Here is a 14,604-nt window from a genome sequence, read left to right as displayed (position 1 = left end):
CTGCCAGCGGGATTCAGGGAGGTCACCATACCCAATAGGGGTGTGGCCATACCTGTAATCTGCAGCCAGTGAAATTGATTGCCAACCTTGAAAGTGAACCCGAGGTCGCAATTAATGTAGCTGGTAAAACTTTAAACTTTCTTGTAGACACAGGGGCGGCCAAGTCAGTGATAAATTCGACAGTGGGCATGAGGACCACTGGTAGGACAATTCCAGCCATGGGAGTAACAGGAGTAGTCCAGCACTACCCTGTTAGCAAACCAGCCGAGATTACAATAGGGCCTTTGCATACCAAGCATTCCTTTTTGCTGGCTGCATCGGCACCAACCAATCTCCTGGGAAGAGATTTACTGTGTAAAATGGGGTGCGTCATTTATTGTACTCCTGAAGGTGTATTCTTGGACATACCTGAGAAACACGCTCAGGAAGTGCGAGACATGTTAGACTCCCCATCAAAATTAATGTCACATACCATTATGACAAATAGGAATCCATCCCAAGTAGAAGAGATGACATCTCAGATACCAGAGTCACTTTGGACAAAAGACGGACAGGACACTGGATTAATGGCAAACGTAGCTCCAGTAGTTGTACAAGTAAAAGATGGTAGGATAGCTCCAAAAATCCCACAGTATCCTCTGAAGCCAGAGGTGGAGTTAGGAGTTTACCCAGTAATAGAGCGCTTGCTACAACAGGGCATTCTGGTAAGAACGTCCAGCACTGCCAATAGTCCCATCTTCCCTGTTAAGAAGAGTGGGGGGAGGGGTTACAGGCTAGTGCAGGATCTAAGGGGGATTAACAAAATAGTTGAGAGTCAGTTCCCCGTAGTGCCAAATCCAGCTGTCATCCTAATGCAAATCCCTCCCACTGCCAAATTTTTCACTGTTATTGACCTCTGCTCCGCTTTCTTTTCGGTACCTCTGCACCCTGACAGCCAATATTTGTTTGCATTCACATACAGAGGAGTCCAATACACGTGGACTCGATTGCCCCAAGGTTTCATAGATAGTCCAAGTATATTTTCTCAGGCTTTGCATGATTGTTTACAGTCTTTCCAACCAGACAGTGGATCAGTATTGATACAGTATGTGGACGATTTATTACTGTGTTCAGATTCACTGGAAGCATCTCTGAAGGATACGAAACAGCTCCTGTTTCATCTTTCAGACACCGGACACAAGGTGTCCAAAGACAAGTTGCAATTATGCCAAACTAAGGTAAAATATTTGGGACACTGTCTAACACAAGGACTGAGACACCTGACCGCTGATAGAATCCAAGCAATTAGAGACATGACCCTGCCACAAACCCAGCAACAGATCAGAACGTTTTTAGGAATGTGTGGGTATTGCCGTAATTGGATCCCAGGGTTTTCCATTTTAGCGTTACCTTTGCAGGAAATGGTCTCCTCGAACAAACCTGATAGGATTTCGCATACAGACGAGTCCGAAACAGCATTTGAGAGACTCAAACAGTGCCTAACGCAGGCACCAGCACTAGGTATGCCAGACTATGGGAAACCCTTTGAACTATACGGAACAGAAAGTGCTGGTTGCGCGGCAGGCGTACTAACCCAAAAACACGGTGATGCCAGCAGGCCAGTTGCATACTACAGCGCTCAGCTAGATACGGTAGCGCGATCCCTCCCCACATGCTTGCGAAGCGTTGCTGCGATAGCATTGCTAGTGACAAAAAGCGAAGATGTCGTGCTAGGCCACAACCTCACAATCCATACACCACATGCAGTGTCAGCCTTATTGAATTCTGCCCAAACCAGACACGTCTCATCAGCGAGGTTTACAAGATGGGAATTAGCACTAATGGCCCCCGTAAACATCACCATAAGGAGATGCAGTGCATTAAATCCTGCAACATATCTCCCAGGTGTGCCTGGTCAGGCACAAAGGGTGGAAGGTGAGAGTGCTGGGGAAGGAGGATTTAATACAAAGGAAGATACACATGATTGTATGGAATATTTGACCCAAAATTTTACCGCAAGGCCTGACATCAGTGACAACCCACTGGAAGATGCAGAACTCACGTTCTACACGGACGGTAGTTGTCACAGACAGTCAGACTCGGGAGACTTGTGTACTGGATACGCAGTCGTAGATGACCAAGACACCATAGAAGCGGAACCGCTAGGCCCACCTCACTCAGCCCAGGTTGCTGAACTGGTCGCCCTAACCAGAGCATGTGAATTGGCTAAGGGTAAGTCAGCCAATATCTACACCGATTCTAGATACGCATTCGGGGTAGTCCATGATTTCGGAGCCCTATGGCGCCTCAGAAATTTCATGACGGCAGCTGGTACACCGGTAGCGCATGCAGCTCACATAAAAAGGCTTCTAACAGCGATACAGGAACCCGACAGAGTGGCTGTTATCAAATGTAAAGCACACACATATAGCCAAGACCCGGTATCACTTGGTAACAGCCGAGCAGACGAAGCTGCTAAGTTAGCAGCTGCTACCCCCATACAGAAAGACACCACACAACTGATGGTATTCAATACCATCAACACACAGAAGTTGTGTAAAATGCAAAATTTGTGTTCCACACAGGAAAAGGCAGTCTGGAAGGCAAAGGGATGTGGCCAAGAGTCCTCAGGACTCTGGACGGATGGACATGGTAAACCAGTGGCCCCCAGAGCATATCTTCCATGTCTGGCTGAAGCAGCTCACGGGCTGACTCATCTAGGCAAGGAGGGAATGTGCAAATTGGTAAGAGCCTATTGGTGCGCCCCAGGATTCTCCTCTCATGCGAGTAAAAGAGCAATGTCATGCCTTACCTGTCTGAGAAAGAATATTGGAAAGGCAATACCTACAGAACCATCCCATATCCCACCTGCCGGCGGCCCTTTCCAGGTAATACAAATTGACTTCATTCAATTACCCCCTTGTCGGAATTTGAAATATGTACTTGTTTGTATAGATGTTTTCTCGAATTGGGTCGAAGCATTTCCTGCAGCTACAAATACCGCTATGTTTACAGCTAAGAAAATTGTGCAGGAATTTGTATGTAGATATGGTATCCCTAGAATAATCGAAAGTGATAGGGGTACCCATTTTACAGGTGATGTCTTTCAAGGAATGTGTAAGTTGATGGGAATTGATAGCAAGCTGCACACTCCGTACCGTCCACAGGCGAGTGCGAAGGTCGAAAGAGTGAACAGCACTATTAAAAATAAATTGAGTAAAGTGATGGCAGAGACAGGATTGACATGGCCAGAAGCTCTACCCATTGTATTGTACAGTATCAGAACCACTCCCAGGTCCCCTCTTAATCTGTCCCCCTTTGAAATCTTATTTGGTCGACAACCGCATGTCATGATTAACCCTCAGGATGATTTGAAATGTAACGGTGAAGTAACTGTAAAGTACTTAATTGACATGAGTAAACAGTTAAGGAATCAAAATGATAATCTAAAGTTGGTGATTCCTGATCTACCTGATAGTAATTGTCATGACATTGAACCTGGGGATTATGTAATGATACGAAATTTTCTACGCTCAGGTTGCCTTATTGACAGATGGGAAGGACCATACCAGGTCTTATTGACTAGCACTACAGCATTGAAGGTTGCTGAGAGAGAGACTTGGGTCCATTCATCCCACTGCAAGAAGGTTGCTGATCCAGAGAAGTCCCGTGATAAGGAACAGACGGTAGAGGTTGTATCACTGGAGTGTCTGTTCCAGGAGGACTGAGGCGGCACCTGAGCCTTGAAGACCGAGAGCTGTTGTCGACTCCCCACTCCCTTTTATTGTTTTTTTTCCACTTCCCATCCCCTCTCCCTCAAATGTATTTTTCCTCCTTCTCATTCTTCTTCGTCTCCTCCTCAAAGATGGACTTGCCCCAAGAGACTGTGATCCGGATTTTCCTGTTGACCATGATGTTGACCAGAGCAGTCTGTTCCGGCGAGAGTACCATGGAGGTCGATAGAGGTTCTGGAATGAGTTCTGATGATAAAGATGGAGGCGTAGTTTTCCAAGATCAACCTAACCAACAAGCAAAGGCGAGTATCAGAAAACGATCCGATAGCATTGATCATAGAAGAAATTGTGACGGATTGTTAGCTGAAGAAAATTGTATCTGTAGGCTCTGTAACAATGTCATTGAAGATGGGTGCATTAAGAAATGCCAATCCAGTTTTAATATCCATATGGACCGGCATCCATTGAGTGATTATCACTCCTTAGTGGGTAATGTATTGAACAAAACAGATTGTTGGGTATGCTCTCAAGTACCTCAGGGTCATAGCAAATCAGGGCTAGTACCATTTCCTTTAACGATAGGGGAGGTACTTGAGTTAAATGGTGGGAGACCGGTGGACCGGAGGTTTAATATCTCCAGCCCTCCTAGTTTGAAGCTCCACCAATACCACGTGGATAGGTCCCTATTATGTTTTAACATCTCCAATCCCAGAAAGCCGGGAAATTGGGAAGTATCATGGAGTAACCACACCATGACCTTTTCACATAGAGCAGATAGAATGCCTACAGATACAGAGCTTGTACGCCACATAGCCAGTAGAGGAAAATCTTTCCGGTATAGATACACCTTAGGAAATAGGATTACTAGAGTTGGAGAAGTATCACCAGGATACTGTGCACATATCGTACAACCTGATACGTGCATTAAGCAGATGGAAGAATTAGGGCTAGGAGATTTCACCTGGAAGGTGTGTAATATGGTAATGTCTTTCTCCGTCCCATATGTTCTCCCCGATGATGCATATTTCATATGCGGGAGAAAGGCGTACAAGTGGCTTGCCCCAAACTCTGAAGGATTGTGTTATATTGGAAGAGTATTGCCTGAAGTAATGACTGTAACTCATGATAAAATGAAAGACATACACCGTGGTGCCCAAGCTCCTTATACTCACACTCATTACGAGCACCTCGTTAAAAGACAACTGTCAGAAAGGTTAGAGCATCCGGCCTCTGATCTGATCCATGAATCCACCGGGATTCAGGTTCTGGTGGCGTTAGATTTCACTCGCACCGCTCGAGGAGTGATGAATTATAGATACATTTCCGCACTCGCCAATTTGTTAGATAATATCACTGAAATGTATGATGACACGTTTAGATACACTGGAAGAGAACTTCAAGCTTATAAAACAGAACTGGTACAGCATAGAATGGTTCTTAATTACCTCACAGCAGTGACAGGCGGATATTGTGTTACATTGGCAACACAGTACGGCGTGAAGTGTTGCACGTATATCACAAATAGCACCGAGGATCCGGTAGAGGTCATAGACCAAAAGATGGACGATATTCTCCAATTAAAGTGGGAATTTCGCCGAAAACACAATCTCACTCTTGCTGCTGTAGGTAATGAGCTGACTGGTTGGGTGTCATGGTTGAACCCGCGAAATTGGTTCTCTGGTTTAGGAGACTGGGCTCAAGGAGTCATAATGGATGTTGGGAAGTTTCTACTATGTATCTTAGGTGTCGTTATATCGATTGGATTGATATTTAGATGCGGGCAGGCTTTAATGAGGTGCAAACAAAGTACCAGAGTGATGAGTTTGAGGAGTGAGGAAACTGTAATTAACCTGGATTTGATTTACGACCCAACGATAGAAACAATGATGTGATGAAAATGCGATTTCTACGGTCCGTTTCTTTCACATGTTTTTCTGGTTTTTCTCCAAGATAACAAGACCCCCTTGGACGAGGAAGTTGATGAGACGCTATACAGACAACGGATGGACCAAAGAAGGAGTTTTGACCACTTGAGATATGGACATTTGATGAACTTTGCCATGGATCCCCAGTTTCCCTAGAATTCTTAAAATTACGCTAGCCCAACATTTTTTGTAAATCTAATGGCATTGACAAAGCTTATTGCTCACGCCTAATGAGCAAAACAGCGCAAAGAAGACGACTTTCAACTGATACCGAACAAAACTTCAACCGACAGATGTACATTAACCTGACATAGAATACCACCGCATTTACCGTAATTATGTCTTTTCTTCATTTCTACAACCCTCAGGTAATGACACACATAGTATAGGGAATACAGGCACAGATATCAGCAATCACATATTCCCCCATTCATGTATCATCAACTAAAATGTGCTCCCCATTTTGTTCAAAATCCGAAAAGAGCTCGGTAAAGTTTGACAGCCCATCCACAGACCTGTACCACGGGATAAGAAGGAATTCAAATGTATACTTCGCAATACCTCGAAGCTTGATTTACAACACGTACGGCACGATGATACATGACCCCCCAAACATGGACTCATACACACATGCTTCTGCTATCACACTAGGTCATACCCTCTTCACACCTACTCCTCTCTCCTCCCTCACCCAACCATGGAAATGAATTAACCCCTGACATATATTTTTCTCCTTTTGAAATGTTTTAGAAGGTGGCAGTTATTATTGACTGCCAAAGGGTGGACTGTCAAAGTCAGAAAAATATCTCTATACACACTGCCATATTTGCACCTCACACTGGTCCACGCTGCGCATGCGTGCGCTCTCCCGTGAAGGCGCATACCCGCTGTTGCGTGCACCCGCTGGTGCACGGTATGCGTATTTACGGTAAAGTTTGTGTAGTCGTAGCGTGCGACTCAATCGTTACATATTTTCACAAATAATGTATTTTATAGATCATGGTCCCTTTGATAGATTCTGAAAGTTTGGTTAATATAGAATGTTTATGAACAAAGGAATCCCTCTTTGTTTGATACGAAGGGTCAGATAGGAGTAATACAGTGGTGTTTAGTATCCATCGGAAGAATATTTAATTAGAAATATTCCGGTGTTGGTTTGAAGCAGATCAATCGCTCGTGCGAATAGTTATGGACATAAGAAGTTTATGAACATTTACTTTATTTGCACTTTATTACCCATGCGGCGGGAAACCCAGTTTCCCTCCCACCTGAGCAGTTGGAAATAGTCACAGCCCACCTGTATGAATCAACCTATGACCTTTTGTTATAATGCGAAGCCAAATTCCTGTGTCCAATGAACAATGAGATTGTAGGGACCATTGAATTGTATTGTGTGTGGGGCATAAATAGCAGGCCGACCATATCCAACTTCACTCTCTTCAACGGTTCTCATTGCTGATAATCGGGAGCTGGATATCGAGGCGCATGCGATCGTTCCCCTTGTGCGTAAGTTCTCTCCGTAATCATATTGTCTTACTGTGAGCCATTTCTCTCTCTCCCTCTCTTCTCTTTCTCTCGTATTTTTCCTTGATTAGACTTGAATTGTATTGTATTGTATTTCCTGTGTAGTTATCTGGTTAGTTGGTTTATGTTATATTGTAGTGTATGCTTTGTACTGTGATTCCTTTTGCAAGTATAATAGTCATAATACACATAATAGGTTTCGGACCCTAAGCCCAGGTATCTGTGTATTCTTTATAGTGTTAAGTACTCCCTGAGCATCGGTGACACTCAAGCAGCTTTGTAGTTAATCAGGTTACACAAGGTTGCACTTACACTTTGTCTCTACATTAAGGTTTGCTGTGTATTTCATTGCTAAAGGTATAGATATAAAGGTTTAACGTTGTGAGCGTCTGCATCGCTGGTGATCTCCTCGTGGTCCCGAGCGCTGCTACGCTATAGCGAATCATTACGATAAGTCAACAGCCAATAGTCTGCCTGCCTGCGATCACTTGGCCGTGAGTGAACGTGACGCCTGAGCGTCTCGATCACGGCTAAGCGATCGATACGCAACTTGCGTACCCTTACGGTACTTCTTACGTAGATAGCGTACATTGTTCTTAGACCTCATAAAGGGTTATATACACGATAAATATTTAGCTTTATCACAGTATATACAGATCACAGGCATGGAGGGTGATATATTCTATATATTATACCCCCATTCCTCTCTGGTGCAGTATATACAGATTACCAGGCCTGGAGGGCAATATACTCTATATATTATACCCACATTCCTCTCTGGTGCAGTATATACTGATCACAGGCATGGATGGCGATATATTCTATATATTATACCCCCATTCCTCTCTGGTGCAGTATATACAGATCACAGGTATGGAGGGATATATATTCTATATATTATACTCCCATTCCTCTCTGGGGCAGTATATACAGATTACCAGGCCTGGAGGGCGATATATTCTATATATTATACCCCCATTCCTCTCTGGTGCAGTACATACAGATTACCATGGAGGGTGATATATTCTATATATTATACCCCCATTCCTCTCTGGTGCAGTATATACAGATTACCAGGCCTGGAGGGCAATATACTATATATATTATACCCACATTCCTCTCTGGTGCAGTATATACTGATCACAGGCATGGATGGCGATATATTCTATATATTATACCCCCATTCCTCTCTGGAGCAGTATATACAGATCACAGGCCTGGAGGGTGATATATTCTATATATTATACTCCCATTCCTCTCTGGGGCAGTATATACAGATTACCAGGCCTGGAGGGCGATATATTCTATATATTATACCCCCATTCCTCTCTGGTGCAGTACATACAGATTACCATGGAGGGTGATATATTCTATATATTATACCCCCATTCCTCTCTGGAGCAGTATATACAGATCACAGGCATGGAGGGTGATCTATTCTATATATTATACCCCCATTCCTCTCTGGTGCAGTATATACAGATCACAGGCATGAAGGGTGATCTATTCTATATATTATACCCCCATTCCTCTCTGGTGCAGTATATACAGATTACCAGGCATGGAGGGTGATCTATTCTATATATTATACCCCCATTCCTCTCTGGTGTAGTATATACAGATCACAGGCATGGAGGGTGATATATTCTATATATTATACCCCCATTCCTCTCTGGTGTAGTATATACAGATCACAGGCATGGAGGGTGATATATTCTATATATTATACCCCCATTCCTCTCTGGTGTAGTATATACAGATCACAGGCATGGAGGGTGATATATTCTATATATTATACCCCCATTCCTCTCTGGTGCAGTATATACAGATTACCAGGCCTGGAGGGCAATATATTCTATTTATTATACCCCCATTCCTCTCTGGTGTAGTATATATAGATCACAGGCATGGAGGGTGATATATTCTATATATTATACCCCCATTCCTCTCTGGTGCAGTATATACAGATTACCAGGCCTGGAGGGCGATATATTCTATATATTATACCCCCATTCCTCTCTGGTGCAGTATATACAGATTACCAGGCATGGAGGGTGATATATTCTATATATTATACCCCCATTCCTCTCTGGTGCAGTATATACAGATTACCATGGAGGGTGATATATTCTATATATTATACCCCCATTCCTCTCTGGTGCAGTATATGCAGATTACCAGGTATGGAGGGTGATATATTCTATATATTATACCCCCATTCCTCTCTGGTGTAGTATATACAGATCACAGGCATGGAGGGTGATATATTCTATATATTATACCCCCATTCCTCTCTGGTGTAGTATATATAGATCACTAGGTATGGAGGGTGATATATTCTTTATCAATGGTCGCCAACCCGTCTCTCGTGGGCGATGGGTAGCTTGCAGCCGCAATCTGGGTCGCTTGACACTCGCTGGCTGCTGCCGTTGCCCAACTCCGGGGGGAGTCCACAATTGACTCCGCCCAGCCGGTCTGTAGCACTCCTCCGCCGTGGAGGAAACAGACGCTTGAGGTCATAGTTGACCTCTAGCAGGTGTCTGGCAGCACAGCACTATAGATACCTCAGCACTGTAGCTCCCGGCACTTCCATTACACCCCTGGCAACAAGACCCCTGACAACGAGCATGACACGCGATGCATTACACCCCTGGCAACAAGACCCCTGACAACGAGCATGACACGCAGAGCATTACGCCCCTGGCAACAAGACCCCTGACAACGAGCATGACACGCAGAGCATTACGCCCCTGGCAACAAGACCCCTGACAACGAGCATGACACGCAGAGCATTACACCCCTGGCAACAAGCGTGACACGCAGAGCATTACACCCCTGGCAACAAGCGTGACACGCAGAGCATTACACCCCCCCTGGCAACGAGCGTGACACGCAGAGCATTACACCCCTGGCAACAAGTGTGACATGCAGAGCATTACACCCCTGGCATCAAGACCCAGGACAACTAGCATGACACGCAGAGCATTACACCCCTGGCAACAAGACCCAGGACAACTAGCATGACACGTAGAATTAGACCCCTGGCAACAAGCGTGACACGCAGAGCATTACACCCCTGGCAACAAGCGTGACACGCAGAGCATTACACCACTGGCAACGAGCGTGACACGCAGAGCATTACACCCCTGGCAACAAGTGTGACACGCAGAGCATTACACCCCTGGCAACGAGCGTGACACGCAGAGCATTACACCCCTGGCAACGAGCATGACACGCAGAGCATTACGCCCCTGGCATCAAGACCCAGGACAACTAGCATGACACGCAGAGCATTACACCCCTGGCAACAAGACCCCTGGCAACAAGCATGACACGCAGAGCTTTACAACCCTGGCAACGAGCGTGACACGCAGAGCATTATACCCCTGGCAATGAGCATGACACGCAGAGCATTACGCCCCTGGCAACGAGCGTGACACGCAGAGCATTACACCCCTGGCAACGAGCGTGACACGCAGAGCATTATACCCCTGGCAACGAGCATGACACGCAGAGCATTACGCCCCTGGCAACAAGACCCAGGACAACTAGCATGACACGCAGAGCATTACACCCCTGGCAACAAGCGTGACACGCAGAGCATTACACCCCTGGCAACGAGCGTGACACGCAATGCATTATACCCCTGGCAACGAGCATGACACGCAGAGCATTACGCCCCTGGCAATGAGCATGACACGCAGAGCATTACGCCCCTGGCAACAAGACCCCAGACAATGAGCATGACATGCAGAGCATTACACCCCTGGCAACTAGACCACTGGCAAGGAGCATGATACGCAGAGCATTACACCCCTGGCAACAAGACCCCTGGCAATGAGCATGACACGCAGAGCATTACACCCCTGGCAACAAGACCCCTGGCAATGAGCATGACACGCAGAGCATTACACCCCTGGCAATAAGACCCCTGGTAATGAGCATAACACCCCTGGCAACAAGCATGACACCCAGAGCATGAAACCCCTGTAAATGAGCAGGTAATTTAAAAATAATAAGAAGCCTTACTGTGGTGCATAATGTGTAATGGGCATTACGGTGTGTGGCATAATGCATCATGGGCATTGCAGTAAGTGGCATAATGTGTCAGGCATTACAGTGTGTGGCATAATGTATCATGGGCATTGCAGTGTGTGGCAGTGTCAGGGGCACGGAGGTGTGTGGCATAATGTATCAAGGGCATTACAGGGTGTGGCATAATGTGTAAGTGGCATTATTGTGTGTGGTATAATGTGTCAGGGGCATTACGGGGTGTGAAATAATGTGTCGGGCATTACGGTGTGTGGTATTGTGTGTCAGGGGCATTACAGTGTGTGAAATAATGTGTAATGGGCATTATGGTGTGTGGTATTGCGTGTCACGGGCATTACGGTGTGTGGCATATTGCATAATGGGCATTATGGTGTGTGGAATAACGAGTAATGGGCACTATGGAGTGTGGCATAATGTGTAAGGGGCATTACAATAAGGAGGAAAAATGACAAATAATGTAAGGGGCATGAATCAGGAATATTTTTTTTCCAGTGGTGGCCAACGTCTGGGCGTGCAGGTTGCAAAAATGGGATATAGGGTAGTCATTTCCTGCAATACCACGTCCCATACAGTAAGACCTGACCCTCTTTTTGTAACGTGCGTCCACGGCTAACTCAACCATTCAAGTACAGCATTTTTTTCCAAAAAGTTTAGTATCTCCTCAGGAGGTTTAATTTCTCTTGAGTAGCTCACACCCCAATTAAGGTTGGAGACCACTGTTTTATATATTACCCCTCCTCCCCACCACCCCATTCCTCTATAGTACAGTATATACAGATCACCAGGCATGGAGGGAGATATATTCTATATATTACTCCCTCATTCCCCCCAGGTGTAGTATATACAGATCACAGGCATGGAGGGTGATATATATTCTATATGTTACTCCCTCATTTCCCCAGGTGTAGTATATACAGATCACAGGCATGGAGGGCGATATATTCTATATATTACTCCCCCATTCCCCCCGGGTGTATACAGATCACAGGCGTGGAGGGTGATATATTCTATATATTACTCCCCCATTCACCCCCGGGTGTTGTATATACAGATCACAGGCATGGAGGGCGATATATTGTATATATTACGCCCCCCATTCCCCCCTGGGTGTTGTACATACAGATCACAGGCGTGGAGGGCGAGTCTATATATATTACTCCTGGTGTATACAGATCACAGGCACGGAGGGCAATATATTCTATATATATATATTACTCCTGGTGTATACAGATCACAGGCGTGGAGGGTGATATATTCTATATATTACTCCCTCATTCCCCCCTGGTGTATACAGATCATAGGCACGGAGGGGGATATATTCTATATATATATTACTCCCTCAGTCCCCCAGGTGTAGTATCTACAGATCACAGGCGTGGAGGGCGATATATTCTATATATTACTCCCCCATTCCCCCCTGGTGTATAGAGAGCACAGGCGTGGAAGGCGATCTAGTCTATATACATATTACTCCTGGTGTATACAGATCAGCAGCCAGGAAGCGGGCGCTCAGCATGTTGAGCGTCTGTAGCTGCTGGCAGATATCCCATACTGCACTGCAGCACTCGTTATTACAGCGCTGCTCTTTCTCTGACATGCAGCTGGGAACGCGCGCAGATGATAGACCTGCTCTGGAGAGAAGTATCCTCTCACATTAAGCACTAACAGTAATGGAGGAGGGGGAGGTTCTCTGTATAATGGTTTGCTGAAAGGGGCTTCTTGTAGCCTGGGTGATCATATGAATAAAGGATTAAACAAGGTAGAGGCAGTGGGTGTTTACAGGAGATATTTGGCTGGTGGCTAATGAGGGTTTATGGAGGTATAATGAGTCAGAGAGAGTCCTGAGGCCCAACATACAAAGGGATATGAACGCACAACGATGCTGGTGGGCTGATGGATACACAAAGGCCACCGAGGTTCTAGGCATGGAAAGAGAAATACAGTGAGGAACAAGAGAGGAGGGGTGCAAGACAAGAGGGGCAAGAGGAGGGGGGGGGGGTCGAGGCCAGAGGGACAAGAGAGGAGGGGGTCGAGGCCAGAGGGACAAGAGAGGAGGGGGTCGAGGCCAGAGGGACAAGAGAGGAGGGGGTCGAGGCCAGAGGGACAAGAGAGGAGGGGGTCGAGGCCAGAGGGACAAGAGAGGAGGGGGTCGAGGCCAGAGGGACAAGAGAGGAGGGGGTCGAGGCCAGAGGGACAAGAGAGGAGGGGGTCGAGGCCAGAGGGACAAGAGAGGAGGGGGTCGAGGCCAGAGGGACAAGAGAGGAGGGGGTCGAGGCCAGAGGGACAAGAGAGGAGGGGGTCGAGGCCAGAGGGACAAGAGAAGGGGGCGGGGCAATAGGGATGAGAGGAGGGGGGCGAGGCAAGAGGGACAAGAGAGAGGGGGGGCGAGGCAAGATGGACAAGAGAAGGGGGCGGGGCAATAGGGATGAGAGGAGGGGGGCGAGGCAAGAGGGACGAGAGGAGGGGGGGGGCGAGGCAAGAGGGACGAGAGGAGGGGGGGGGCGAGGCAAGAGGGACGACAATAAGGGTGTGTGACAAGAAGGACAAGAGAAGGGGGGTTGAGGAAAGCTGAGAAGGGTGAGGTATGCTAGGATGGGCAAGGGGGACCATGCAAGCTGGGGCTAGATATGAGATTTTCACCCAGAGGAGCAGAAAACCTGTAGGTACAAGATGGATAATTTAAGGAGTGGGATGATAAACAGACAGCAAGTATGTGAAGATTAATACACTAAGTTTTTCTTTAGACAATAAAAAGTGTGCCTGATTGTGGCGCATTTCCGTTACACCGCGCACGCGAGCAGAGCTGGTGCACAAAGAGTTGCAGTACCGCTTGAGACGCTGGGTCACAGAAATGTCTCGTAAGTGTATTGCCTCTTCCTTGGAGGCGTCTATGCGGCCCACCCAGAGTGCCCCCATTATAGGCGAGTTATGGGAATGGTGCAGGGTGTGTCACCATCTCAACATAATCTGGTGCACGTACAGATACATGAAGCTGGTGCACGTTTCCATAACGTTATATAGAATTCTAACGACAATAACTACAAGCAGAGGCAAGTACTTAATAAACAGAAGGCCGAGGTGAAGAAAACCAGACGACCAGGACCTGTACATGGGTTGGTTAACAAGACGCAGTAAGAGGGTGGACAGGACAACGGAAGCCTAGTCCAGAAATCCTTTTCTTCTGGATAAATGACTGTAGCGGCCACAGCAATGTAGACTCCCCTGCTGAAGAGGAGACAGGGAGTACTCCCATTAGCAGCACTATCCCCTTACTGTCCTGCAGAAACGCTTTCCTCTTCTCACGTTACCTATAAGCGGGGGGTTAAACTGTGGATGGGAACAGCCCTGCGGGACGTGCTCTGCATATGTGTCCCGCCGTAAGCGGCCGC

The 14,604-nt window shown here is 46.5% G+C and overlaps 1 protein-coding gene across 6 annotated transcripts in view; it reads right to left on the bottom strand.

Annotated features, from left to right (window-relative positions):
- MINK1 (misshapen like kinase 1) overlaps nucleotides 1-14,604 on the bottom strand; it is a 116,863-nt gene that overhangs the window by 68,652 nt on the left and 33,607 nt on the right. The window lies entirely within an intron of this gene.

This window comes from Pseudophryne corroboree, chromosome 6, assembly GCF_028390025.1.
Source record: "Pseudophryne corroboree isolate aPseCor3 chromosome 6, aPseCor3.hap2, whole genome shotgun sequence".
Taxonomy (NCBI): domain Eukaryota; kingdom Metazoa; phylum Chordata; class Amphibia; order Anura; family Myobatrachidae; genus Pseudophryne; species Pseudophryne corroboree.
This window is presented reverse-complemented; position numbering and strand designations above follow the sequence as displayed.